This window comes from Nelumbo lutea, chromosome 3, assembly GCF_056320005.1.
Source record: "Nelumbo lutea isolate HS-2025 chromosome 3, American lotus-T2T, whole genome shotgun sequence".
In the NCBI taxonomy this organism is placed as follows: domain Eukaryota; kingdom Viridiplantae; phylum Streptophyta; class Magnoliopsida; order Proteales; family Nelumbonaceae; genus Nelumbo; species Nelumbo lutea.
The window spans coordinates 59544434-59561039 of NC_142686.1; the positions used below are offsets into that span (position 1 = coordinate 59544434).

Sequence of the window (16606 nt, forward strand, 5' to 3'; positions counted from 1 at the left end):
CATTGTATCATTAGTTTAATGAAGTAGGACGTAAATGTAATTTCTGGATGCTAGAGTGGCACATTTGAAAGTTCAAGTCTAAAGAGAGGCTACCCCAAGGTACATGGTACCTATTTTCAATTTACCTTACAAATAAATAAGGCCCTATTTGGTTCACGGGAATAGGGATCTAAAATCAGAATTGGAATGGGCTATTCCGATTCCAAATGTTTGGTTGGGCAGAATTGGAATCCCATTTCCCATTCCTGGTGGAATGGCATTAGGGGTGCTCACGGTTTGGTTAACCAAACCGTGGGGTGATTTTCTGGACTGAACCGATGCAACCAGAACCAGTTAACCAGTCGACTAGTTAACCAGTGGACCAGTTAACAGCAGTTCGGTTTTTTGAATTTTTCATGCCCTCAAAATTAAAAAAGAAAAGGGAAAACAGCATAATGCAACAGAGCCTCGAAGGAAAGGAAAAAAGACAAGACTAACCCGTCGAGCAAATGCAGCAGAGCCTCCAGGTTGTGGAAGCAGGAGGGATCGCCAGTGTCGCTAAAGTTGGTTGGCCATCCCTAGACAATCGAAGAATTTGCGTCGCATGAATCGGCAATTTCCATAGTACTTGGAGGAAGGGTCATAGTCGAAGGCATCGTAGCAAGCTTGTGCCATCTCCCCATAGCGAATTGGCCATGGATCTCACACCAGTAGTTTGCTATGTGTTTCTTGGATCGCATCCCTATTGTAACCTCCTCTTCATCCACTTCTTCTTCTTGAAACTTCTCTTGGGTCGCGTCACTATTGGGTTCCTTCTCTCCATTCCCTTTAACATTTTCTATTATGAGTTAGAGAACAGAGAGTGCGGTGAAACAGTTGGTCGGAATGTTAGACGTCAGTGACTCGATCATCGGAGGCTGTCGGTGATTTGGTTGGGAGGGTGGAGCGCCAAAGGCCGTCGGTCCGTTGGGGAAGAAGAGAACTAGGAGTTTGAGAGAGCGAGAGTCCGAGAAAGAGAGCTCAGAGAGAGAGAGGGAAAGAAAGGGGAAAGGGAAAGGCACAGCGGGTGTCAAACACTCAGATTGGTAGTTTGGCAGTGTTCACTTGTTCACTAGTGTTTGCTAGTCTAGCTGCTAGTCTGCCAGCCTTTTGAAGAGAAAAGTTGAAACCTGAAAGTCTCAGTTCGGTAGTCTGACACTCTCAAACTGCCAAACTTTTTTATTTGATTTAAAAAAAATAAAATAGAATATATAATATAATATATGTAATATTATATAAATAGAATATATAATATAGTACAAATCTAACATATTATGCAATACAAGTATGAAATTTTAAAAACCTACCAAGTACAAGCACAAAAAGGGATAATCAAATATCGATCAGCAATGACTATTGGTTCTGATGTAACCATAACCTTTGATAAATCTGAAAATTGAGGAAGAAAAATAGAAAAACACTCATCTACAAATCATAAAGGTTAGACAATTATGAAGAGAAAAATGGGAAATGACATGAAACTTAACTTGAAAAGATTATTACCATTTTCAAGTTTATCAAGCACCTTTAGGTCTTCTTCAACATTAATGACATATTATGATGATCAAATCCAATCTTGAACACATAGAAGTGCTTCTACTATTTTAGGAGTCAAAGAACTCCTAAATGCATCAAGCACTTGTCCTCCGATGCTAAAAGTAGACTCTAAAACAACTATAGAGATAAGAACTACCAACAAATCTTAAGCCATTTGTGAAATGATGGAAAATCTGGAACAAATAACTTTCCACCATTCTAGGATATCAAAGTCATCATTTCCCTCTTTAGTATCTTCATTTAAGTATCTACCCAACTTTAATTTGCCATCTACCCCTCCATTCTTTGACTTGTACTTTTTAAACTGTGACATTGCTAACATCTTCCATGCTTGTGATGGTTGCTCACTAGGGGTGATCATTTCAATCTGGCTCCTGGAAATTCTGGGCTTGGGCCTGGGTTTTGTGTTCAGGCCTGGCCTAGGCCCAGGCCTACATCAGGCCCACAAATTTTAGGGCCAGGTTTGGGCTTAATACTTCAAGCCTAGCCCGACCCGCATTTATTTAAAATTACACATTTTGTGTATAATGTATACATATGTATACATGTTATTTTACATTATATTATATATTTTATATATAAATATTATAACATGACATGTATAATTTATATTATATGTAATATTTTATATTATATAATGTATAAAATAAGTTTATATGCATGTTATGTCATTTAATATATAGATATGTAATGTTTTATATATGAGTGGCATTGGCCTAGAATCAGGCTCAGCCTGGTCCAGGCCCGTATAGACTTGGGCTAGGGCTTATGTTTCAAGCTCGAAACCCTGGGCCGGGCCAGGCCTAGGCCTAAGCTATGGCCCTTATTATAAGTGCAAAGCCCGGCTCGGCCCGACCCATGATCACCATCTTTCTCACTTGAAGCTGAAATTTGGGTTTTATCACTAGTATGCCTACTTTGAGATACAATCATGTTTTTGTATTCATTATACAAATCATACACAACTTCCTTAACTTTTTCACAATCTCTTCACCCTTAACACCTTCATACATATCAGTAGGGACAAACTCCACGTACTCTAATTTCTGAAGAGGGTCTAAAATAGGTGCAATATAAATCAACTTATTCATTTTTTTCAATGTTTCCCCAGTACTTGTCATACTTTCCTTTCATCCTCTATGTCATCACCTTCAATTCTCTGTCTTCACTACCTCCCCACTCTCAAAAAAGGAAATCAACCAAATAAATTTCTTGAAAAAAAATTGTTAGATGTGCAATACAAGGAGCCTGAAACCCACAATGTGAGATCATAAAAGTGATGTAGAAATAGCACTAGCCTCCTAACGCAGGCCCAATCAAAATCAATAGGAACCCCATCCCCCATCTCAAGTTCACTTCTAAAATAAGGATCATGATCCTCAAATTTCTCAAAGGCTCTTTCAAACTTTTGAGCCTCCTCCAACATTAAATAGGTTGAGTTCCATCTAGTACTCACATCTAAACACCACAAACTCTTACTCTGAATTTTTTCAATCTCAACAAACTCCTTAAACTTTTGCAACCTTGTTGGAGACCATCTCACAACGTCGTTGCTCCCCGAACACGATTTAACAAATTCACCCATCTCTTTTAAATCATCATCCACAACCAAATTTATAATATGTGCAATACATCTCATGTGAAGCAATTTCCCATCTAAAATGCTAGTTCCCCGATTAGCAATTTTTTCTCTTTAAAAATGCAACTGCAACATCATTTGAACTAGCATTATCAATTGTAATAGAAAAAACTTTATCAATCCCCCATTCAAGTAGACACTTATCTATTGCCTTACCAATAGCCTCCCCTTTGTGACTAGAAATTGGACAAAAATTAAGAATTTTTTTATTCAATTTCCGATCATTATCAATAAAGTGAGTTGTTAAACACATGTAATTAATCCTTTGCATGGAAGACCATGTGTCAGTTGTAAGAAAAACCATTCGACATGACTTTCTTAAGATATTCTTCAACTTCAACTTTTCATCCAAGTTCAATTGATAGAAATCCTGAGCAATATTCCATCTACGTGGAATATGAAACGTTAGACAAGAAAGTGTCATAAATTTCTTAAAGCCCTCACCATCCACAAACTTGGGAGCTCATCAATAATGATCATATGGGTTAATCCCTTCCTAATAGCCTCTTGATCAAATTTTCAACAACTAAGGCCAAAGGATTCATATTCTCACCATCTCCTTCTTTTGAGTTTGTGTGCAAATTCAATTCTACTTGTTTCGTATCTAAGTTATAAGGGTTCTTCTTGCATATATTCATGTGATTTCTTAGTGAATCAATCTTATTTTTTTTAAGGTTACAACAAAATTCCCTATCACAATAGTTACATCTAGATTTTTGCTCACTATTATTTAAAACAAACTTAGAAAAGTGTTCCCATACTTCTGACTTTGGTTGTATAGCTTTTCACTTTCCTTTACGATTGTACTTAGTATTTATCGAACCCGTTTGGCTTGAAGGTTTGGGATATGAATTTGCATCCTCAATACTAGTTGGTGTATATTCATATTAGAACTAGTTGGTGTATTTATCGAACCTGTTTGGCAATTCCTCTTCTGCTTGATGTGACATCTACAAACAAAAAATATATATTAGAACTAAAAAAGCAATTGAAACTAATTGCATGATATCACACTTAAAAGTCAAAAAGGAAATGAGTTAGCTTACATTATAGGATTGGCTTCAACTGTTGAAGTTGTGTTTAAGAGTAAAAGACACACCAAGTGTCCAAGACCAAGTAATCTAAGTCCAACCCCCTATCAAAACACGAAGAGGTGAAAAAAAAATCATTCTAAAATTCAAAATAAAAAAAAAAATACCAGTCATATATTTATATTCCTCAAAATGGCAAAACATATATTCAAATCCCATCTAATAAGAATAAAAAAAAAATCCTAAATTGATGGGATATCCATTTGACATCTGATGAATGTTAATATGCAAAAAATAATTACCACATGCTTTAGTTACCAATAGCAATGGATTAAATACCCTTTTACCAAAAATAAGCTTAAAAACCTCCATTAAGAAATGTTCAACTAAGAATGAAGCAATGTAAATCTGTAATAAACTTATTATTTCTCCAGAACTGCGTAGTATTAGTAAGGACACCAAATTTTGATGGCAATTGACACATCACCCAGTCACCCACAGAGGTTACCTAAATCTCAGACTCTCAAGCTCACTCAAATTCTCAAACTCAAAGAGAGACAGAGACTCAAACTCTTTGTCGAGACCTTCGGTGAGTCTGAGTTCACTCAGACTCTCGGACCTGAGTAGAGTAAAAAATATTAAGGGAAGAGGAAAAAGAAAATAAAATAAAAGATTAATAACTGAGACTTCACTTGCCGGCGTCTATCTTCACTTGTTGTCGTTTGTGGTGCCGGTTGCCAAAGTTTTCTACTTTAGAGATTCAGAATTTCAGTGTCAAAAAAATTACAGGGAATGGGGGAAGAAGAAAAAGAAAAAAATAAATGATAAATTCCCGTGATTTCACTTTCTGATTGCCTCCGTCCACTTGTTGTCGTCTGTCGATGCCGGAGTTTGCTACTTCAGAGATCCAGAAATTCCAAAAATAAAAAAATACAGGGAATGAGGGAATGACCGAAAAAGAGAAGAAAAAGAAAAAAAATAATAAATATTACATACCTGAGAGGTTAAGACTTCACTTGTTTTCGTTTGTCGGTGCCGGAGTTTGAGTTAAGACTTCACTTGTTTTCGTTTGTCGGTGCCGGAGTTTGAGTTTACTGCTTCAAATAGAGGGAAGACGGTCAGACAGAGTTGGAGAGGAAGACTCCTACCTCCCCTGCACAGTAAGGTTATGTTTGGTTTGAATGAAAAGTTATAGGAAGGAAGGGTAAGACAGGGAACCTTATACAAGGTTTCTAAAGGTTTTTTTACCTTTTACTACTTTTTCTTTCAAATCAAACACAGCCTAAAGTTTCAAGCGGTTTTGAGGTTTTGGGGTTTTGAGGTTTTGGCAGGCCTAAAGAAGGCTCAGTTTGGAAGCAGTACAAATGCAAATATGTATAGTATAAATACATATAAAACAATATAAAATATAAAATTTTGCACTCTACATATTTGCATTTGTATTCCTTCCAAATTCATCCTAAGGAGTTTGGTTATTTTGGCCTAGAGGGTTTTGGGTATAATTATTAATATACCCTTATAATTTTGTTTATTTTGGTTAATTGAACCTCAAAATACCACACCTGAAACTGAAACCCGAAGATTAAACAACTGAAATTAAAAACCGAAGCCGAACCATATACCCAAACAAACCAAATCGAATGCACCAAAACCGAAATTTTGATTCGGTTATTCAGTTTAAAATGAACTATGCTCACCCCTAGCTTCAACAGTTCATCAGTGTTTGATTTCATAACCTTTCTTCTCATTTCTTTCTTCTAATACATAGACGAAATAGGTAAAATAATTAGAAAAATATCATAAAGAGTAATTTTATCATTTTGAAACTATTTAATGCACACTTGATATAAGGTGATGGTATTGACTAATGGTAAACTAACGCTAAGAACCTATTCGACACATAATTTGAAAATTTCAGAATATTACAGAAACACGTTTTTGAAACTTAGTGACTGACTTGACACAACCTCAAAGTTCACTTCAGGGTACTGCTCAGGAATTCCCTTATTAATAGCATCATGTAGATTAATTTATTACCAAGCGTAAATTAATTATAATGTGTTTTAATTACATTTACGTGGTCAATGTGTAATAATTACATTGACATTGATTAATCAATCAATTAACAATGATCAGTTAACTTAATTACAACTAATCAACTATAGAATCAATGTGATTTAATAGGCTTAAAAGATCAATGTGATTAAATGACTGTAAACACTTAACGTTAATCTACATGCAGTACCATTTTAATGAAACTAATTCCTAGAGGTGTAAAGTGGGCCATATTGGGCAACGCCTGTACAAAAGTGCAGGCCATCATGGGCTTTGTCGCCCTCCCCGGTGAAAAATTTGGGGTCGGCTTAGGCCCATGCAGGCCCATGCTGTGCTGTGTTGTGCCACGGGCCGGGTTGGCTTGTGGGCTGAGTCTTGGGCTAAGTCAGGTCGTGTATCGAGCCAAAGCTATTTATTTAAAAAAAAAATTGACAAAAAAACCTAAAATTTTAATTTTATATGAATTTTGTGTATAAAATTGCTTATATATGCAATAATTAAATAAATTAGTATAATAAAATTTAAAAAATATTATTTTATTAATATATTATATATTATATATTATTATATAATTATAATATATATAAATATATATAATATATATAAAATATATATAAGTATATATAATATAAATAAAATATATATTGGTCCTGCCAGGCCGTGCCAGCCCGTGGGCTGCGGGCGGCACGGCCTGATTTACACCTCTACTAATTCGTATAGGTGAGATGACCTGACCCGTTAACCCAAATGTGATCGTCATCTTCACCCGTGACATGGCCCGATGGGAAAATTGATTTTCCTCAAGGGCTTTTTATTAGCAAGACCTGAAAAGAGGAAAAGAAAACGTGAATATTAAAAATAGAAAAATCAAAGTCTCTCAAGAGTAGTCCCGCTTTTATTGTTTTTCCTTGCTAATTTCCTTTCGAATGGTTACTACAATGATAGGATTTTGGGGTAATAGCATATAAGGGCAACTTTTGGGGTTTAATATCAATAAAAGTAATATTTTTAAAAATTTCAAAAATAGGTTAACTTTTTAAAAATAATATCAATAAAGGGCAAAAACACTATTCATCATCTTCTTCTTGTCATTTGTTCACCAGCGCCGCCACCCACCACCACCCACCATCACTGTTCGCTGCCACCCGTTGCCACCTCTGCCTATCTCCGCCGCCGCCTCCGGCAACGTTGTTGAAGGTGGCCGGAGGCAGAGGTCATGGCGGCGGCGCTAATGGTCATTTCTCTGCCCAACGCCGCCGCCGCCACCACCTCTGTCTCCACCCGCCTCTGGCAACATTGCCAAAGGCGGAGGCAGAGGTGGCGGCGGTAACGCTAGGCAAAGGAATGACCACCAGCACTGCTGCCGCCACCTCTGCCTCCGGTCACCTCCGGCAACATTGCCGAAGGTGGATGCGGAGATGGGTGGAGACGGCAGTGGGCAGCAACAGACAGTGGTGGTGGGCGGCAACGGACGATAGCGCTGGTGAACAAATGGCGAAGAAGATGATGAACAGTGTTTTTGCCCTTTATTGATATTATTTTTAAAAAATTAACCTATTTTTGAAACTTTTTTAAAAATATTACTTTTATTGATATTAAACCCCAAAAGTTGCCCTTATATGCTATTATCCCAAGGATTTTTAACAAAGTCTTACCAATTTTGATTGCTAAAATCTCGCCTCTTCTCTAGGAAACTTTTAGCAGTTAATTAGGTAAGGGATGATATTGCCCAATGGGATAGGCTAAAGGCCTGATGACTTGGCTTATTGGAAGGGCTAAGAAAGGTATGGTATATCTTTGGTTCCATTTATGTTTATTGAGTAAACGTTTATTGACGGTGCCACATGTGGTGCCTAATGGCGCCTATGTGTTATAAATGCCCTCATTAATTGCTTTTCTCGGTTTTGCAGTCACACAAGCACAAAACATTTACTGAATAAACATAAACGGAACCAAATGCCCACATAATGAGAGAGAGTGAATGAAGGAAAAGGCTTGATGATCATTTGGGGTAATGAAGAAAGGAGAGGCATGATGACATGGACCACCTTGCTTTATATACCTACTAGTGGGGGCCTGTGCAATGCACGGTATGGGTTACCCCTCCTTGTCCCTCGCTGTCGTAAGTCAAAACACTCTACTCCATCTCTGTGAACATCGGTTAAAATACCCGACAGTTCACTCCATCTCTAATAATTTTCTATAACTAATTAACAAACAACAAATCAAATAACAATAAATTACAATATTTTATGATAATTTCCAAAAATTTATTGAAATTTCTATTGATTAGTAGTAATGCATAGTAAATTAATTGTTTACAATGACAACAAATTAATGTAAATTATTACTTTTTAAGCCTTAATTATTTACTATTAATCAAAGTAAATGTAATTATAGTAAATTAATGTAATTATGGTAAATTAAATTATAGTAAATTAATTTTATTTAATGTAAAACCAGGTATGATTGAAGTCAACCAATTGGTCTAGATCAATGTGGATAGACTTAATAAATTTTTTTAAATTATTTAATATTTATTTATTGAAATAATAATAGTGGATTGTAATTTAAATAATTATGAAACAATTTCTAATAGATTAACTTACTAATTTAATTTTCCTAATTATTTAATAATTATTTATTTAAATAATAATAATGGGTTATTATTTAAATAGTTTTGGAGAATATTTTTTCATAGATTAATTTCTTAATTTTTAATTACTTATTTTAAAAAATAATTATGGATTATTAGTTAAAGAGTTTCTTTAAATTATTCAATAATTTTTAACAATAATTATTGATTTTATACAAATTAGAAAATTACACTAATTATTAATATATTTTATCAATAAATTATTATTGTAAAAATTTAATGAATATTTATTAAATTACAATGATTAATGTAAATTACACTAGACGTTATAATTTTGAACATTTATTAATAACCAAAAATTATTAAATAATGGATTTTTATGAATTTTTGGTTGATTACTAAATTATTTAATATTTGTTAAATAATGGGTTATTTCTGAAATAATTATTTCATAATTTTTGGTAGAATATTTTCCATGAATTGTTAATAATTTTAATAATTAATAGATTATTTAACAATGATGGAAGATGCCATGAATATATAAGAAATATTGAATTCCCCTTATTCCCCTCTCTTTTCTTGAATTTATGTCTGTAGATATAAATATTATTTGATTTGGAAAACTAAATTTTAATAAATTATGGCCCTATTTTTATGGGAAAGTGAAGAGAATAGAGAGGAATTAGAGATAAAAGTGAAGGAGAGGAAAAAATATATATTGAGCTAACTAAGGAGGGAATTTAGATTGTTATAGAAAGTTAGAGACGTGAGTTGTGGGAGGAGAGAGAACCCAATGAGAAGAAAGAGGAATGAAGAGAGAAGGTGCTGTGATGGCAAATTGGGAGTGGTGGGAAGGGGGAGAGGAGAGAGAGTCAGACGACTCTTCAAGTAGGACTGATGTAGGTTCTACAAACCGAGCCGTATCCCCCGACTGCCTTAGTCATCCCGAGGTGGAACTTGAGGATGACTATGAACCTGTAGGCCGAGCCGCTTCGGGCAGTTTGGCGTCTACCTCTCGCCGAGGTCGGATGCTAGATAGGTTTGGTCCCTCAACCATGATGCCCGAGGGGCTCCAACCTATATTCATGTCTTACAATTTGCCTGGGGGGTATACATATTTCATTCCCTCGGGTAGTTTTCCTTGGGAACACGGTCCTGACGAGATCATGATTTTTCGAAAGCAGCTCGCCGCGGGGCTGCGACTGCCTTTCCACCCCCTTTTAGTTTAAGTCATAAACCACTTTGGCGTTACCATTGGCCAGCTTCACCCGAACTCTATTTGGAACCTAGTGGGGACGGTCTCCCTTTTCTGCGAGCAGAATTTCCCTTTAGACTTGGAGATATTCTCCTCCATCTTGATACTTAAGAGACAAGCGGGTTCTCTTCCTGGGGGAAGACGAGCGTATTACCTTTCTCCTCGCCCGGGCTTTAAGCTTCTGCACGATCTTCCTAATAAGGTCCCGGCATGGAAGCGAGACTACTTCGGCGTGCGAAGTGCGCAAGGATGGCCCTTTCAGACCGGGTGGGGTGAGGCCGCTCCTGATTCTGGTGTCACTCTCGACAAAGAGACGGTGAAGGGCCTCCGGCAATGGGCACGGAAAGGTTTAAAGTGTCATGAGTACTTGACGGAGGCCAAGCTTATTGCGGCCGGCCTGAGTTCGGGTAGGTTTCTAGTTTTGCGATTTCTTGCTTGCTTTTTTCCTTCATTTTTTCTGATGTCAAACTCGATTCTACAGTTGTGATGGATGTGGAGAGAACTCGTGGGGGGCGCCTATTCCAGGGCATGAAGAGGAGGAAGCGGGTCGCCAAGCGAACTCGTACCGAGCTGCCCCCGGATGAGGAGCCTCAAGTTCCAGGCCACATGCCGGAGGATCTGCCAAGGGAGCCCGAGGTGACTCCGCCGATGTATGAAACTACCGGGGTGCCTTACGCTGAGACCACTCATACGGGTGCTCCTGCATACTCCAGTGCTCCTGCTCACTCTAGGTCCGCTCATACGCGAGCTAGGCCCTCGGGCTCGGGAGCTCAAGGGGAGTTTAGGAGCGTGTTGACGCCGAACTATGCTCTTCAGAGGAGTAGGGAGGCTACTTTCCCTGAGGAGATCGCGGCGTAGACCGATCTTCCTTTGAATCAGGTCGCCTGCCGCGCCATAACACATGCTATGGTGGTAAGTCAGATTTCGTCTACCTTCACTTTCTATCGCTTTTGCTGCTGTTGCTCACTTGTTTCTTTTGGTAGGTGAATTCTTCAATTCACGCCTTAGCGGCCCAAGTGGAGAGGAGCTCGCGACAGGCGCGAGCTGCTGAGGCTGCCGCCCATGCTACTGAAGAGGATTTCCGTGCCACCGAGGCGAATACCCGAGCCGCTGAGGCAACCGCTTATGCTGCCGAAGAAGCTGCTCGCGTTGCCATGGCTAGGCAGGCGATGTCTCAGCGTGATGCCGAGGCCATGGGGGTAGTCGTCAAACACATGGCGGATTTGAAGTTGGACTTGCAGCATCAAGTCGAATATCTTCAGGAGGACATCAGGGAGAAGACGCAGATTTTTTCCCAACGCATTGAAGACGCCAAGAAGAAGGCTGTTGAAGACTATACCTCTCTGCGTTTTGACGATCTAATGGTGGATTCTTAAAGAAGGGGGTTCAAGCTGAGCTGGTGGATGATCCGGAACACGTACCCCGACCTCGATGTTAGTGCCATATCCACTTCGTGTATAACTCAGGAAATGGCCAATGCTGCCGATGGCGAGCCGGACTCTAAAGGAGAGGCAAGGCCTTCGGGTGTTGTTGAAGTGCCTTCTGATGGCGAAGAAGTAGCTCCGGGCATGTAAATCTTTTTTTTTTTTGAAGTGCCTTCTGATGGCCAATGTACTCCTGTTTCTTGCAACGGAACGGATAAATCTTTTTGCCTGTGCTCCTTTTTCCCGAACTGATTCTTTGTCGAATTGATAATATGCCACTTGTCCGGGTTATTGTACTTCTGCGACCTATTTTGCCGCGAAGGCTTTTGCAGCGAACTGATTTTTTGTCGAGCTGATAATATGCCCGACTTTTCTTTGCTTATTTATGCCGAGGTTCCTCTTGGCTCCGCATCGTGGCCCATAGGACCTTATAGCAAGGTTTTGAGCTCGTATACCCCCCCGAGCGCTCTCTTTACTTTATAGGGCCCTTCCCAGTTTGGTCCAAGTTTGCCCACGCCAGGTTCGGGCACCATAATCTTACGAAGGACCAGGTCGTCGACTCGGAAGCTTTGTCGCTTTACTCTGGCATTGTAGTAGCGAGCTACCTGCTACTGGTAGGCCGCTGTCTGGATGTGCGTGAGGTCCCTAACCTCGTCTAGTAGGTCAAGGTTGGTACGTAACTCATCTCCGTTTGTCCGATCGTCGTATGTTTCTAGTCGCAATGTTGGTACTTCAATTTCCGCCGGGATAACTGCTTCAGTGCTGTAGGTGAGGTTGAAGGGGGTTTCTCCCGTGGCGGTTTTTTCTGTAGTTCGGTGAGCCCACAAGACACTTGATAGCTCTTCGGCCCACCATCCCTTAGCATGATCCAGACGTGCTTTCAGTCCGCGCAAGATGGCTCTGTTCATTACTTCCGTCTGACCATTTGCCTGCGGGTGCGTGACTGATGTGAAGTTTTGCCGAATCCCCATGTTCTGGCACCACTCTTGGAACTTGATATCCTCGAACTGCTTGCCGTTGTTGGAAATTAGTATCCGAGGTAACCCGAAATGACACATTATGTTCTTCCAAAAGAAGTTTTGTATGTTTCGGTCCGTAACAGTTGCCAGAGGTTCGGCTTCTATCCACTTCGTGAAGTAATCTACTGCAACAACTAGGAATTTTCTTCCACTTGTTGCTGGCGGGAATGGCCCCCAGGAGGTCGATGCCCCATTGTGCAAAGGGCCACGGGCTGGCGAGGTATTTGAGGTTGACAGCTTCTGCCTTCATCGTTGGCCAGTAGTATCCTTGTCGAAGTGCTTTTTGGGCGAGTGCTCTAACCCCCAAGTGTCCGCCGCACAGGCCTTCATGAGTGTCGCGGAGTACGAACTCGGCTTCGGCAGGTCGCAGGCAACGCAAGTAGGGGAGCGTGTAGGACCGTCGGTATAACTGTTCGTCTATTATGACGTATTTGGCTGCCTGGCGCTGCACCCTCTTGGCCGCATTGCATTCTGCAGGGAGGGTTCCGTCTATCAAGAAGCTCGCGAGTGGGTCGATCCAGCTCGGCTCTGCTTTGAGGACTGGAGCGGCCTCCTCTGCCCCCCCGAGAATACTAGGCCGAGGTAAATCCTCTATGTACACGGTTCTCATGCTTTTGTGACTTGTGCTGGCTAACCGGGATAGAGCGTCGGCCTCAGTGTTCTCTGACATCGGGATTTGCCTGATGAAGTGTGACTGGAAGTTGAGCAGGACATCTTTTACTTTCACCAAATATGTGATCATGGAGAGCTCGCGTGCTTCAGACTCACCCGTAACTTGGTTGACCACGAGCAGGGAATCGCTGCAGATGACCAAATGCTTTGCCTTTCCCTTTCGCGCTAGGTTCAGCCCGGCTATCAGTGCTTCATACTCTGTCTCGTTGTTGGATGCCGCAAACTCAAAGCGTAGTGCGTATTCTAATTTTGTGCATCCCGGGCCGCATAAGACTATTCCAGCCCCGCTGCCTTGCTGGTTCGAGGAACCATCCACGTGAAGGATCCAAGACGTTTCGCCTGACCATGAGAGATGCCACACTGGTTGCTACTTCACGGGGTTCAGACTCTATTGGCTCGGGAGCTCTGGGTTCGCCCGAACTGGGGACCTCGGGCTCAACCTGTAGGGCTTCATGGCTGAAAGTGCACTCGGCGATAAAATCTACCAAAGCTTGGGCATTAATTGCGGTCCGTGGTTTGTACTGGAGATCGTACTCGCTGAGTTCGATGGCCCACTTCATCAGCCTACCGGAGACCTCGGGCTTCAGCAAGACTTGTCTTAGGGGTTTGTCGGTTAAGACGATGACGGTGTGAGCTTGGAAGTACGGGTGGAGTTTCCGAGCTGATATCACCAGTGCGTAGGCAATTTTTTCTATCTGCGGGTACCTTGTTTCTGCTCCCTGCAGAATTTTACTAACATAATAGACGGGCCGCTGGACCCGATCTACTTGTTTTACTAATACCGAACTGACCACTTCGTCGCTCACCGAGAGGTACAGTTCTAAGACCTCGCCCTCCTCGGGTCTGGCTAAGGTTGGTACGGTGGCGAGGTAAGTCTTTAGCTCGTTCAACGCGAGCTGGAAATCTCGGGTCCATTCGAACCCTTTGCCTTTGACTGCCTTGAAGAAAGGTAGGTAGCGGTCTGCCGACTTCGACATGAAGCGGCTCAGAGCGGCTATGCGGCCGTTTAGCCTTTGAACTTCTTTTACTTTCTGAGATGGTCTCATGTCAAGGATGGCCTTTATTTTGTCTGGGTTGGCCTCAATACCGCGCTGGTTGACAATGTACCCTAGAAAATTACCCGAGGTGACACCGAAGACACACTTGTTTAGGTTTAGTCTCATGTTATATTGACGCAAAATTTGGAAGATAGAATCCAAGTCTTTTATTAATTCTCGCGAAAATTGTGTTTTGACGACCATGTTGTGTACATAACATTCGATTTCCGTGCCAATTAAAGGCCGAAAAAGTTTATTTACAAGTCTTTGAAAGGTCGCACCAGCATTCTTTAGCCCGAAGGGCATGACCTTGTAACAGTACTGGTCGAACTCGGTAATGAAGCTGGTTTTTTCTTGGTCAGACTGGTCGATTTTAATCTGGTTGTAGCCTGAGTAGGCGTCCAGGAAGCTTAGCAGCTTGTGTCTCGAGGTCGCGTCCACCAGGTGGTCAATTTGGGGCAGGGGGAAGCAGTCTTTTGGGCAAGCTCGGTTCAGGTCGGTGTAGTCGACACACATGCGCCACTTGCCGTTGGCTTTTTTCACCAGCACTGGGTTGGCTACCCGATCTGTAGTGTTCGCATCGGATCTGTAGCCGAGGCCGGGACTGCGACTGTTTCCTCAGTCGGCGAAGCTCGTTCCTCGCCCTGCTCCGCAGGTTGCTCTAGTTCGAGATCGTCGGCTGCCTTGGTTTTTCCCTTTAGGGTGGCAACATAGCATTTGTGGGACTCAAGTTGGTTGTCCTGCGCTACCCCCACACCGAAGTCCGTGGGGAACTTCATTGCCAAATAATAGGTGGAGACCACTGCACGCAGAATATGCGTAATTGGTCGCCCTATTATGGCGTTGTATGGGGAGGGGGTCACGACCACCAAGTAATCGTGGTTGAGTCTTACCGCGCATGGCCATGTGTCGACTTCCACAGGTACTGTTATTTTTCCTAAGGGCCTGACTTCCTCTCCACTGAAGCCTACCAGAGGAGTGTGAGCGGGTTTCAAATTGCTTTTCTGCAACTGCAATTGGTCGAACGCCAATTTGAATAGTATGTCCGCCGAACTGCCTAAGTCTACCAATACGCGCCAGACTTCGAAGTCGCTGATCCTTAGCTTTATGACGAGCACGTCGTCGTGGGGGTAGTGAACACCTCGTGCATCGTCTTCTGTAAAAAAGATCAGTTCTTCCTTCTTCGGCCTCTTGGGAGGGTTCTGCTCATCTCGGGCTGCTTCGCGAACTGACGTCCTTGCTGCCGCCAAAGTGCATCCTGCCACCACCGAACCACCCACTATCACGTGGATGGTTCCCCGGACTGGCCTTTCTTCTGGGGTAGGTCGCTGCAAGGCTTCGGCCGGTCTGTTGCTCAGCTCGGGGACATCCTTCCCGTGTTCCCCTTGCCGACCTACTTTATTACTATTGTCATAATGTACAAAATTTCTTAAGTACCCGCAACAGATGAGTCCTTCTATCTCGTCACAGAGATTATTACATTGCTCGATGCTATGATTGTGATCTTTATGAAAACTACAATATAAATTTTTGTTCCTCTCGTTGGGGTTGCTCTTCAGGCGAGGTGGCCACTTTACGTAAGGGGCGTCCTTGATCGTCATTAGGATCTCAGTCCGCCTTGTATTCAATGGCGTGTAATCCGTCCGAACTGCTAAGGAAACTCGGGACGGCTGGCTTGGCTTCGCCTCTCGGCTATGGCCTCTTCTGTCGCCGGGGTTGGAAGGCTCGCCCTCTCTTTTTCTTTTTTCAACCCCGCCTTCGTTTCTCTGGTTGATCTCTTCCTCTGTTCTCATAAACTTGTCCGCGAGCCTGATGAAGTCGGACACGGTTGCTAGCTGGCTGGCCACCATGTGCCATTTGAACTCTTTGTGCGTCACCCCTCTTTTGGCCACGACGAGCTGTTCCGCGGGGTCTAACCGAGGGATCTGCAAACATGCTTCATTGAACCGTTTGATGTAGCTCTGGATGGGTTCTCCCTCTCTTTGGATTACCCCGAAGATACTTTCCTCGGTTCTGGGACACCTTTTGCTGGTAACAAAGTGTGTAGTGAAGATCTGCACGAACTGGGGCCAGCTTCTTATTGACCCGGAAGCTAGGTTCCGGTACCAGGTGCGGACCACCCCTTTGAAAGTGGTGGTGAAGGCCACGCAAATGCACGACTCGCTTGCCCTAGCGAGGTGCATTTACGACTGAAACGCGTCGACGTGGTCGTTGGGGTCAAAGGACCCATCATACTTGTCCAGAGAAGGGAGTTTGAAATCTCTAGGCAAGGGGACTGCCAAAAGTTATGCTGAAAGGGGGGA

The 16606-nt window shown here is 41.9% G+C and overlaps 1 long non-coding RNA gene across 1 annotated transcript; it reads right to left on the reverse strand.

The window, feature by feature from the left end:
• Positions 1-3758: 3758 nt before the first annotated feature.
• On the reverse strand, positions 3759-5439 carry LOC148865200 (uncharacterized). The gene is made up of 4 exons (XR_016110605.1): positions 5242-5439; positions 4927-5142; positions 4261-4349; positions 3759-4164 (listed from the first exon to the last, which is right to left on the reverse strand). It is a non-coding gene; the product is annotated as an uncharacterized LOC148865200 (long non-coding RNA).
• Between the last annotated feature and the right edge of the window lie 11167 nt (positions 5440-16606).